A 10,239-nucleotide genomic window follows, 5' to 3' on the forward strand; every position below is an offset into this window, starting at 1 on the left:
AAAGTACCTAATTTCATCTTCATAGTTTCCTACCTAGTGCTTAAAACTCTCACTGTATCTAGTGCTACCTAATCCCCCAATATATGTACCTAAGCCATCAACTTTACCATTGTGATCATTGCTGTCATCTTATATGTGCTATCAATATGCTTTATTGTGCCTACTAATCTTTGTCAAATTATCAATCAAGCTATCAATGCTATCAATCAAGCTATCAATGCTATCAATCAAGCTATCAATGCTATTAATCAAGCTATCAATGCTATCAATCAAGCTATCAATGCTATTAATCAAGCTATCAATGCTATCAATCAAGCTATCAATGCTATCAATCAAGCTATCAATGCTATCAATCAAGCTATCAATGCTATTAATCAAGCTATCAATGCTATCAATCAAGCTATCAATGCTATCAATCAAGCTATCAATGTGCTTTAATATACCTACTAATCTTTATCAAATTTTCTTACAATGTACTTGTTAACATTTTATAAATTTTGCTAGAATTTACCTACTTAATATTATCTGTTAGATTAAGGACCTGCCCGAAACGCTGCGTGTACTAGAGGCTTTACAAGAATGTAAACACATCATGCTATGTACCTTCTTGTATATAAATAAATAAATAAATAAATAAATAAATAAATAAATAAATAAATAAATAAATAAATAAATAAATAAATAAATAAATAAAAATAAGTTACAGAGAATGTTCTATTTCTATAGCTATGTATTTACAGTTAATCATTATACATTAATGGTAGGTCTTATCGCTAATACATAATTGTTAGAGCTATGGAGATATATTACCGTTGTAAGGAGTGGGGTATGGCCTGGGCGTACGGGTAGGCTGCTGCTGTCGTCAGGCACCAGCAGCTGGTCCTGGCGCCCGTAGTCTGGTGGGGGAAGATGGCGGGTGAACTGTGCTTGAGGCACGGAACACGGAGAGGATACTCAGATGTGCTTGCAGGGTCGAGCTAGGAACAAAACCTAGCTGTAATGTGTGTAGTGTCGAGCTAGGCTTCTCTAGGGTGAACGAGGGAGGCGGCGGAACACTTATTATTAATTCCAGTACTCGAGAATGCACTGGTGCACTTTTATCTCAACACTACACTACAGCCTCGCCGAATCTGATTGGGAACGCACTGACAACGCTTGTCTGCTGTGCTCAATATAGGCTGCTTGAACACCTCCCCCTTGACTCCATCTTCCCCCCCACGCCCCCTTCCCACCAGGGGGTCTGATGTGTATGGTTGCAGTGGACAACCTTACCCTCACCCATGCACCTTCCATGCCGCAACACCCATAATGCCAAAGTAATGCGCCTTTTAACGTTGATTTAGTTGGAATGTTGCAAACACAGTCCTTCCTCGTGTAACCCCCGAGGTCTTGAGCAGACATCCACACCGACCTGGTCAAGTCTTGGCTGGCTCAGGCACTGTCGTCCTCGTTAAAGTAGGTGGAAGTGTTAGACCCGAGGTTACCTCCCTGGGTGGATGACCCAAGCAGGATTATCATCAATGACATGGCAACGAAAAAGTCCACCATGATAACTCAAGAAATGAGTCACAACTATCTTGAGGAAATCTATAAAGAAGCCGGAAATTAATTAGATCAAATCTACACTGATGGGTCATCTAACCCTGTCAATGGCAGGGCTGGTGCAGCATACACGGTAATTAGGAATAATGCCTTTCAACGTGGAAATGGAGGAAAAGCGCGTATTGAGAACTCTGCCTCTTCAACGCAAGCGGAGCTAACTGCCATTGTTATGGCGTTGAGAGTCCTTGAACGGAACACTAATGGTGCAGTGATCTGCACTGATTCTAAAGCAGCACTACAAAGCCTTAGTAAAATCGGGCAGAAAATCTTGCGACAGTCGCTGAGATCAAGAGAGCTGTGAGAGTACTAACCAATCAGGGAAGAGTCGTCAAATTTCTGTGGATCCCCTCCCATGTTGGAATATGTGGGAATGAACGAGCAGATGTGCTGGCTGCTGAAGGAGACCATATTGAATACTTCAATAATATTGGAGGTGGCCGCGGGAGAGAATTAATAATAGCAAGAATCTGTCTTGGATACAAATATCCATGGAGATTCGGAATGGAAACAACAGTTGAGCAGAGGAGTTGCAGAATCTGTGGTGAGAGTGACGGACACCGCCTTGACCACTACCTAAGAGTCATTAGAAATATGTGTAGAATAATAAACCCCACATTGTCTGAGTTAGGAAAATACAATTTTCAAATATGGATACTGTTCTTAAAATAGTCCTCCATTTTGCACCCGCAAGATAAAGTAAGTACTTAAGAACAAATTCACAAGGGCCGTGACGAGGATTCGAACCTGCGTCCGAGAGCATCCCAGTGCCCGTGGTGGACTTACCTGGCACAGGAGCGGTGCCAGTACACGACTGGCATAGCCCGTGCTACTTGCCCCGCTCCTGTGCCAGGTAAGTCCACTACGGGCTCACCATAGCCCGTGCTACTTGCCCCGCTCCTGTGCCAGGTAAGTTACGGGCTCACCATAGCCCGTGCTACTTGGAACTTGTTCCGAGTGGCTGAATCTATAACAACAACAACAACCCTAATGGGCGATTCAGCACCGTTCCTGTGCCAGGTAAGTCCACCACGGGCTCACCATACCCCGTGCTACTGGCCCCGCTCCTGTGCCAGGTAAGTTACGGGCTCACCATAGCCCGTGCTACTTGGAACTTGTTCCGAGTAGCTGAATCTATAACAACAACAGCCCTAATGGGCCATGGGAGACATCTCCCGTCACGCAGGGTGCAGTCGCACCTCCACAGATCTCCAGTATCAGCTCTTGATACTGGTAATGGCTCAAAAGGGCCACCACTTGCGGGCTATTCATGCCCGTGCCTCGTTTTGGGTGGCTTAATCTTCATCAATCATCAATCCTAATGGGCACGCACCGATCCTGTGCCAGGTAAGTCCACTACGGGCTCACCATAGCCCGTGCTGCTTAAAACTTTTTGTTCCAAGTAGCGAATCTTAAACAACAACCATAATGGGACCTTATAGGTTCTCGGGTGGCTTAATCTTCATCAACCATCAATCCTTATGGGTACGAGTACACACACACATAGGGGGCCGTAGCTGAATGGACAGCACACGGGACTCGTAATCCCAGGATCTGGGTTCGATCCCGGCCTCCGGCGGAAACAGATGGGCAGAGTTTCTTTAACCCTGATGCTCCTGTTACCTAGCAGTAAATAGGTACCTGGGAGTTAGACAGCTGTTACGGGCTGCTTCCTGGGTGTGTGTGTGTGAGGAATCGTTCAGGACCTTGTGTACCACTTATGTCAGACCAATCCTGAAGTATGCAGCTCCAGCCTGGAGCCCATACCTAGTTAAACACAAGACAAAGTTAGAGAAGATTCAGAGGTATGCCAGACTAGTCCCAGAACTGAGAGGTATGAGCTACGAATAAAGGCTACAGGAACTAAACTTTACGTTTCTGGAAGACAGAAGAGTAATGGGAAACATGATTACCACCTACAAAATTCTCAGAGGAATTTGTTCGCCAGACCTGGTGAACAAAGACAAACTATTTAGCACAGGTGGAACATGAATAAGGGAACACAGGTGGAAACTTAGTATCTAGATGAACCACAGAGACATTATATAGAACTTTTTCAGTGTCAGAGTAGTTAACAAATGGAATGCATTAGGCAGTGATGTGGTGGAGGCTGACTCCATACACAGTTTCAAGTGTAGATATGATAGAGCCCAATAAGCTCAAGAATCTGTACACCAGTTGATTGACAGTTGAGAGGCAAGGCCAAAGAGCCAAAGCTCAACCCTTGCAACCATAACAAGGTGAGTACACCAACTGCTGTTCTTCCAAGGGGTTCACCGTGATGCCATCTGGGCGACCAGTAAAAACATCAGAGTTACGGGGCGTTAGGTAACGAGGCTCTCTCTCAACTGGGCATCCATCAGTGGTGAGGTTCCTCTTGATAATGTTGTTAACTTCACTATGCCTCGAGTGCTATTCCCCTATGCAATAAGTGCAATATAAAATAAATTTATAAGAGGCATGGTTGTCAATTCGTGCTTTGCCCTCATTTTCAGTATGAAATAAATGTCTCTCAGTAGTAGAATCAGGAGAACAGTTACTGTACTAGACTGTAGATATCATCTATATTCTGGGAGACATCTCCCGTCACGCAGGGTGCAGTCGCACCTCCACAGATCTCCAGTATCATCTATTGATACTGGTAATGGGTGAAAAGAGCCACCACTTACGGGCTATTCATGCCCGTGCCACCTTTTGGGTGGCTTAATCTTCATCAATCAATCAATCCATATTCTGCCTCACTATTAATGTCATCAAGATGTCTCATTTCTCGTGGCAGTATATTGCTCAAACAGGTGGACTTATTCCAGGCTATATACTACTCGATCTTCCCACTTTGACACTTCTCGAATCAGTGTGCATGTTAAGGTACCATTGGTGTTCAGCATGAGCAGGTGCTAAAGCTTTGAATGGGTGTCATTTCAGTAGAGTGGAGCTCACGCTTGAGTCTCCAGCTTACTGTAGAACATCCTACCTTAATTACGGCAGCTCCAGATGGTTATATTTTCCGGGAGTGAGAAAGGGGAAGGAAGATGGCTGGGTGTGTGATAACGTCCTCGCTGATAACATCGACCACCACGACACAAGCCGCCCCTATCATTATCTACACCACCTCCAGCTACATAACGATCTAACAGCCCTGGGACACCAAGAGTCGTTTTGCGTTTATATTTAGGAGGAATCCGTTCTTCGGGACACTCTCCCTGCTCCTGACAGGTGCCTTGTGTTCATAACAAAGGTTTATCTTTCCCAGTGACGGAGTACCGCGGCAGGTGGCGGGAGACCCACGGCCTGGGCCTGCGGGCTGGCCACAGCCTAGCACCACAGGGCGCGGTATACTGGTGGTAGTGAAGTTCACCTAACAGTTTACCTTAGTGGTGAACTATACTTGCCTAATGTGTGGAATATACTACCCTTAATGTGTGTAATACTTCCCCTGATAATGTGACGAACGCTTGCCATAATATTGCATATATGCACATTATTCAGGAGTATACAGCACCTACGTGAGAATATACTCGCCTATAGGAACAGAAACTTACCTACTGCAGCGTGGACGTGATAGAGACAGGATAAGCAACCACTTCACATATTAAGATGTGGAGAGCGAGTGTCGTCGTGTGTTTCCACCAGTGACAACACTGAGGTGACGCAAGTGGTGCCAGGGTGACACCTGAGGATGGAGGTGTACCGCCGCAAGCACTTCCTGGTGTCCCTACCAGCTCTCCTGAAGGTCATAGAGATGGTGAGGCACGTGTGTGTATGTGTACCAAGTTGTACTGGTGTAAGTGTGTGTATCTGTATGTGCTTTCATCATTACCATCCAGGCACAATACCATCAAGACTGTATATCAGCCGCCTGTGGGCAAGGTAACTGTCTCAAGTGCTAATCAATCTGGTTCACAAAAACCAGTGAAATGGGGAAATCTTTTAGTAACAGTATCTATATTTAACAAATAGCGTTTTCCTAACTCAAACAATGTGGGGTTTATTATTCTACATATATTTATAATGTCCCTTAGATGTTCACACTCTCTCAGATAGTGGTCAAGGCGGTGTCCATCACTCTCACCACAGATTCTGCAACTCCGCTTCTCAGCTGTTGTTTCTATACCAAATCTCCATGGATATTTGTATCCAAGACGGATTCTTGCTATTACTGATTCCCTCCCGTGGCCACCTCCTTTTCGTCCATAATGATTGGGATTGCCAGCTGCAACCACATTGTACCACTGTACAGATTGACTGATTTGTTCTTCTCTCCTCCTTTCCTCAGTTACCTTGTCGCGGTGATATAGCCTGATAATACCTCTAACTTGCAAAAAAATGTTGGTTGTGAAGTATCCACTATGCTGTCCTTCAATGCCCTCAGCAGTCAGCACATCTGCTCGTTTATTTCCACATATTCCAACAAAGGAGGAAAGCCACAGAAATATGGCCACTCTTCCTCTGATTGGTTAGTACTCTCCCAGCGCTCTTGAATTCGTTGTCTGACTTTGTGAAGCAAAATGGTGGCCCGCAGCTCTGACAGAGAACCTTGAGGCACTGATGTTTGCAACAATATACTGTTGCTAAGACTATATTGTTACAAGCACTCAGGTCTGATAGGAGAGAAAATACAGACTCCTAAAGGCCTGAATGCACCAGTGTAAATAACTGTGATTCGTTTAGCTCCGAAACCTATGTATATGGGCAGCATAACACGTCCACCAGACAGTATAACTTAGTGGTTGCCAGGAGCCAGTTTGGGCACCGTTTGGGCAGGAGGCTACAGGTGACAACAATATGCAAACTGTGTGAGCAGGAACCAGGTCATGATCTCACACACTACATTATTGAATGCTCATTCATTACATCCTTCTGACCTGGTGGTAAGTAGCATCTGGATCTGTGCAAACCACAAACCAAAAACACTCTCGTGTTTTTGAGGATATCCTCATAATACATTCAAAGTTTACCAGTGCATTCTGTGAGATGGGGATATTTTAGCATTATATAGCTCATGCCACGCACTATGTAGCCGTTATATATTATAGGGCAGCTGCATGAATGTACCTGAGTATGTCAATAAAGAGACACTGCGCCCCTTTCCTTGATGCCACTCGCTCCCTCCCTCACTGGTAGTGACGGTGACGCTCGCGCCTGACACTCTCCCTCCTGCAGGTGGTGCTGGTAACGGGGATGGTGATGTTCCTGATGAGCAACAAGTGTGGGAACAACACAAGTTATGTGACGCTGTACGTTCTGCCGTGCGGGGTCTGCGTCGCCGTCACAGTTGTCACCTACGTCACAGCCCTCCTGGTGATGGCGGGCGGCAGGAACCCCCTCACCACACCCACCTGGGTCAAGGGTGTAAGTCTGTGAGTGAGTGAGAGACACACAGGCAGGTCACACAGGCAGGCTACACAGGCAGGCTACACAGGCAGGCCACACTGGCAGGCCACACAGGCAGCCTACACACAAATTTTTAAATTCAAAATTCAAATTCAAATGTTTATTCAGGTAAAGTACATACATACAAGGTGTGATACGAACATTGATGGATTTATAGATAGAGTTAGTACATACAATGCCTAAAGCCACTATTACGCAAAGCGTTTCGGGCAGGAAAAACACTAAGACTAAAACTTAATACTAACTGAGATTAAAGTATAAAATGTGTTGAGAAAATATAACAATAAAAAATGGGGGAACATGGCAGAAAAACAGAAAAAATACACTTTGGTCGACAAACAGCGTTGTTTAAAAATAGCAGACATGGGTTGACATTATAGGGGTAAGGTAGGTTACAGGGAGTTAATTAGGTAGTGCTTAGTTTTTATCTTAAACTGGTTGAGAGAGGTACAGTCTTTAACATGATTGGGAAGGTCATTCCACATTCTGGGTCCCTTGATTTGTAGAACATTTCTAGTTTGATTAAGTCGTGCTCACACACAGTGAATTGGCTCAACTAACACATACTGTACTTCCATACGGGGGCCTCGCGGCTGAGTGGACAGCGCTCGGGAATCGTAGTCTTAAAGGCCCGGGTTTGATTCCCTGTAGAGACGGAAACAAACTTCTTGATCTAACTTCTGCTCGTAGCTCTTGTCCTTCAGTTCTGGGAGTCATTTAGTGGTATGTCTTTGTACCTTTTCCAGTTTGTTGATGTGTATCTTAAGATATGGTCACCACACAACCGCTGCATATTCCAGCTTTGGCCTAACAAAAGTCGTGAACAATTTCTTTAGTATTTCTCCATCCATGTATTTAAAAGCAATTCTAAAGTTAGAAAGCGTGGCATAGGCTCCTCGCACAACGTTCTTTATGTGGTCCTCAGGTGATAGTTTTCTTTCTAGAACCATCCCTAGATCTCTTTCTTTATAAGAAGTCTTTAAAGATTGTGTGGGGTCTATGTTCTCCTATTCCACATTCCATAACATGGCATTTATTCACATTAAATTCTATTTGCCAAGTGGTGCTCCATATACTTATTTTGTCCAGGTCTTCTTGAAGGGCATGACAATCATCTAAGTTTCTTATCCTTCCTATTATCTTAGAATCATCAGCAAACATGTTCATTTAATTCTGCATACCAACTGGTAGATCATTTATGTAGACAATGAACATCTCTGATGCAAGAACTGAACCCTGTGGTACTCCACTTGTGACATTTCTCCAGTCCGATACATTGCCTCTGATCACAGCCCTCATTTTTCTATCAGTCAGAAAATGTTTTCATCCATGTTAGAAGCTTACCTGTCACCCCGCCAATATGTTCCAGTTTCCAGAACAACCTCTTATGTGGAATTCTGTCGAAAGCCTTTTTTGGTCCAGATAGATTACGAAGTTACGTAGCCGTGCCCCTTCTGTAGTTACGTAACTATGCCCCCTCTGTAGTTACGTAGCCCAGGATCTGCTTAAATTTTCTATAAAGCAGGAGAGGGCGGGGGTAAATTACATACGCCGTCTACTTATTAAGTTATGCTCTCTTCTGCCTCTTAACTACAAAATCGTGCACCAAGTCTATTTTTCCAAATTATGTAGCACCAGTACTCTTTTCGGTTAGATAAATAATATGGCTGCCTACTCAGTCCGTTCTTTTGATTTGTCACAGCGTACAATATAAAGGGTACTAAAGCGCACGAACCCAAGCCACCCACCTAATGTAACCATCCTGCGTATAGAAAACGTTATTTATAAGCTAAGGACCATAATGTACAAAATGAGACGTATTACTCGAGAGAACAAGTTGAGACAGACGTAGACCCATTCTCTTATTCTGCCTTTACGCTAAACACTCCCTATTATGCATCATAAGGTTCCCGACATTTTTTTGTTATGGTGCGTCTTGTTCTTAGCACTCGCTGCCAGTATACTTTATTCCAGGCAAGAGAGTGGAGATTTGAGATGGATTTATCAACAGGACGTGTGGTTCAACGTGGCAGCCCTGATCTTGATGCTTGTGGGCTCCGCCATCACCCTCACCAATGAGGGCTGCTCAAATACCTCCCTCACCGTCACTGCTATTGTAAGTATTCCGGATACAGTATTTTAATTTTGCCCCTTGGTGCGAGTTTATAGGCAGCGTCACTCATCTTGTAAGTAAACATACCTCCATATAGCAATATGCTTAAAACTCCCTAATAGATAAAAATAACCACAAAAATGTTCACTCACAGGATATATGTATGTTCACTCATAGGCTCAATTGTGAGTTCACTCTGACTGTGATTTTCAACATGCAAGACCTTTGTTTCTATATCCTCTTATCCTATCCTAATATCATGTATCAGACTTAATATTCACTACATTTTTACACTCTCTCTACTTAATATTCCCATTTTGGACTACATTTAGTCATTTGTAACGGAGGTCTCATACTGGCAGGCTCTGGGCTTCATCAGTGCCGTGTTGTTTGCGACCAGCGGCGCCGTCACCTACCTGATGCTGGTCAGGCACCAGGAGCACATCAAGAAGGCACAGACCAGACAATCTTCACAACCGTCCAGTCGCACTCAATGCTATAGCATAGCCTTATAGCTAGGGCATTCTTAAGACTGCATCATACTAGTCGTTCCTCACGTGGATGTGGACCACTTGGCAAGGTGTTGTAAACACGTGACAGTTAGCACAGCAGTGTGGACACCTGAACAATAGTCAGGTGTGTAGGCTTGGAACAATCGGAGGACGTCAAACAAGATAGTGGGCAACTGACCCCAGTAAGTAATCAGGTACAACACAGTTACATCTACAAAAAAAGGGGGAGGGGAGTTATTCCAAAAGGGTTGGTTGATATTGATAGCTGCAGAGTTAGCAGCATCATATAAATAATTTATTGTTACTGTACAAATGATTTTGAATTACCTGTGATAATAAAGATTCTGAACTTTGTTTTCCAGCACACAATATGAATCCTTTATTTATATAATTATTGACTTTTCCTGTAATTTACCTACATATATATAAATATACTATTAGATAGAATGAATGTTTAAAGTTGGAACTACACGGTGGGGCCGGTGGCTGAGAGGACAGCACGCTGGACGCGTGATCTTGTGGTCCCAGGTTTGATTCCGGGCGCCGGCGAGAAACAATGAGCAAAGTTTCTTTCACCCTAATGCCCCTGTTACCTAGCAGTAAATAGGTACCTGGGCGTTA

General features: G+C 44.0%; 1 protein-coding gene and 1 pseudogene across 7 annotated transcripts in view; one reads left to right on the forward strand and one right to left on the reverse strand.

The window, feature by feature from the left end:
- Nucleotides 1-6,770, reverse strand: part of LOC123774118 (cystathionine gamma-lyase) — a 25,467-nt gene extending 18,697 nt beyond the window's left edge. The window contains exon 1 of one of the 7 annotated variants that reach the window (XM_045768271.2): nt 6,655-6,770. The gene's annotated coding sequence lies outside the window, so the exon portion shown is untranslated. Of the gene's footprint in view, nt 1-810; nt 1,169-1,913; nt 1,935-4,573; nt 4,697-5,141; nt 5,266-5,671; nt 5,828-6,654 lie in introns of those variants that run through there. The other 6 variants (XM_045768277.2, XM_045768264.2, XM_045768249.2 and 3 more) reach the window with 6 other exon arrangements.
- On the forward strand, nt 5,209-9,972 carry LOC123774154 (uncharacterized; annotated as a pseudogene).
- Nucleotides 9,973-10,239: the final 267 nt, after the last annotated feature.

The sequence above is a fragment of the Procambarus clarkii genome, chromosome 10 (assembly GCF_040958095.1).
Source record: "Procambarus clarkii isolate CNS0578487 chromosome 10, FALCON_Pclarkii_2.0, whole genome shotgun sequence".
NCBI classification, from domain to species: Eukaryota; Metazoa; Arthropoda; class Malacostraca; order Decapoda; family Cambaridae; genus Procambarus; species Procambarus clarkii.